The sequence below is a fragment of the Corvus cornix genome, chromosome 3, assembly GCF_000738735.6.
Source record: "Corvus cornix cornix isolate S_Up_H32 chromosome 3, ASM73873v5, whole genome shotgun sequence".
Classification (NCBI taxonomy): Eukaryota; Metazoa; Chordata; class Aves; order Passeriformes; family Corvidae; genus Corvus; species Corvus cornix.
Genome location: NC_047056.1, coordinates 24639901 through 24642290, shown reverse-complemented (window position 1 = coordinate 24642290; position 2390 = coordinate 24639901). Strand labels below are relative to the sequence as shown.

The following is a 2390-nucleotide window of genomic DNA, read 5'->3' as shown; positions in this document are numbered from 1 at the left end:
TGCAGAGGGCACTTCACAAGATCTAGGCCTTAACATCCAGGAAGTGTCCTGCAACCTTCTCCATTAGGGAGCTGCCCTTTTCTTATGGCCCTGCTGCCTTTCTAAAGTGGTGAAACCAGAAATTACTTTCCTTCCTGCTACAGTGTGTTCATTTGTAAAGCATTACCAAGGTGATGAGCAGTTACAAAGACTGTCACCACCAAAGGAGGCAAAATGGAGGAATGGAGTCACCACTCGGTTGTGGGGATCACACCAGTCAAGTGTTTACTTGCAGTCCATACGGAATAGGGTATAAAATAACCTTTATTTCCTGCAAGTTCTCCCTCACAAGCAGCTCTGAGGAGGAACACCTTTGTCATCGTGCAGGGACAGGGTGCTGTGAAACCTGCCCCCCCCTCGAGCGGGGACAAGTCCCTGTAGGCACACACACCCCCCCACGGGGCAATGAGGCACCGGCGCTCCCGGTGCGACCCGCGGCAGCCACTTCCCGGCCGCGGGGTGCCCCTCTCCAGGGGGCCCACGCTGCCGCCACGGCTGCATAATTTTTCGCGGTACTTTTGTCCTCCTCCCTCCGGAGCGCCGTCAAGTCCCAAAAAAAGCGCGTTTTCTCTCCCAAAAAGCTGTGTGCTCCAGGTGAGGCTCGAACTCACAACCTCGGCATTGCTCGGCTTTGTACTGCTGTATAAGTACCGCGCGCTAACCGATTGCGCCACTGGAGCCCTGACACCAACTCCTCCCGAACGGTTTATCAAGGGCTCGCGCGGCCCCGGCGGGGGAAGGGCAGCGAAACCCCGTTCGCACCCCGCGCTGAGCGGCAGCCCAGGGCCGACCCGGTTCCCTGCCCGGGCCACGCTACCCCGGTAGCGGTGCGGGAAGGGCAGGAGGGAGCTGGTGGGCGCTGCACCACTCGGGGAGGGCGGCGCCCGCGAGCAAGGGAAGGAAGCGAGCGACGGCGGCGGCGGGGCCCGCACAAAGCTCTCCCGCCCGGGCCTCCCCGCTGGGCGGGCGGGCAGGCGGCCGTGGGGGCGGCGGGAGAGGCCGGCCCCCTCCGCCGGCGGGCGGGCGGGGCTGCGGGCGGGGCGGGGCGGCGGCGGCAGGTGACGGGCGGCAGCGGCGCGGCCTGACCGCCCCCAGCAGAGCTGGCCGCCGCTAGCGGGAGCGGCCTGCGCGGTTCCGTGCTCCGGGGACGAGACAGACGGAGCCGGGCCGCGGATCGTGTGGGACCGAACCTCATGACGGCCTTCGGTGAAAGGCGTTGGCCGCTGGGTCAGTGAAGTTCAGCCTCACGCTCATGGGCAGCCGTGGGGAGATGATGCGCCTTCGGTCGTGCTCAGAACCAGGCCGCAGGGAAGAGTGACCGGTTACTGCCAGGGAACTAAATGTTTATGTCTGTAGCGCTGCCTCTGTGTGCAGCACAGGGGATGCCTGGCACTCTGAAAACAAGCATTTGTTCAACACTACATGTGTGGTGTTAAAGTATACCTCTAGCATGGGTTTATTCTGCAGTCAGATCTGTCCCATCCTATGTGGCAAGAAGATAGTAAACATAATTGTCATCAGATTTTTTTAACCCAACCGTGACTCCACTACCTCTTTTTCCCCATGATCCCCATGGTAAATGAGCTGACGCTTTCTGAATGGCGAGGAGGTGCTTCTCACTTGCCAAGAAAGTTGTTCTGCTGTTGGTACTCTTACTGTGGACATTACCTAAAATATATTTCATTGGTGTACACCATTGACAGGTGAAATAGCATGCAATTGCTGTATGTGACCCTTGAAGGTGGCTGGCATGGATAAGAAGAGAATTGGCAGTTCATTTCTTAAGAGAAATTTTCCATCATCACATAGGTATATGTATGGCATACCAGGAAATGGCAGCAGCTTTCATTACCCTTAACAGTGCATCATTATGCTAACAAAATATTATGTACCACATAAAGATTGCTGTGGGGCGAAACAAAAAATAATAGTATGGCGACTGTAGTTAAAGCATATGACCCAGTGTCAATATTCAGCTTGTGTTTTTTTGTTAACATACTTTTCTTGCTGGACATAAGCTTGTGAATCTAAGTCTCTAATAGGTCTGGTGATGGAGGAAAGTAGAAGAATAGAGTGTTGTCCTAAATGCAGTTTTTTCCACTAATACTTTTTTCTTGCACCCTCAATGCAAAAAAAAGAATTGTTTTCATGTAGCAGTTTTGTGCTTTAGTACTCTTGCACTTCTCTGGCAACAAAAGATTACACATTGAGTCCTTACCTTTGCATAGAGAGAAGGATCAGAGCCAAAAGGGAGAACAGAAACCCCAGGTGCTGGAACAGGCTTTGATGGATGTGAAGAGCCATCGTGAAGCAGACTAGCCAGTAAAATCGAGGCCCTAATCAGTTCTTGA

At 54.5% G+C, this 2390-nt stretch overlaps 1 non-coding gene across 1 annotated transcript; it reads right to left on the bottom strand.

Moving 5' to 3' along the window:
* Positions 1 to 625: 625 nt before the first annotated feature.
* Positions 626 to 719, bottom strand: TRNAI-UAU. The gene is made up of 2 exons: positions 682 to 719; positions 626 to 661 (listed from the first exon to the last, which is right to left on the bottom strand). It is a non-coding gene; the product is annotated as a tRNA-Ile (tRNA).
* Between the last annotated feature and the right edge of the window lie 1671 nt (positions 720 to 2390).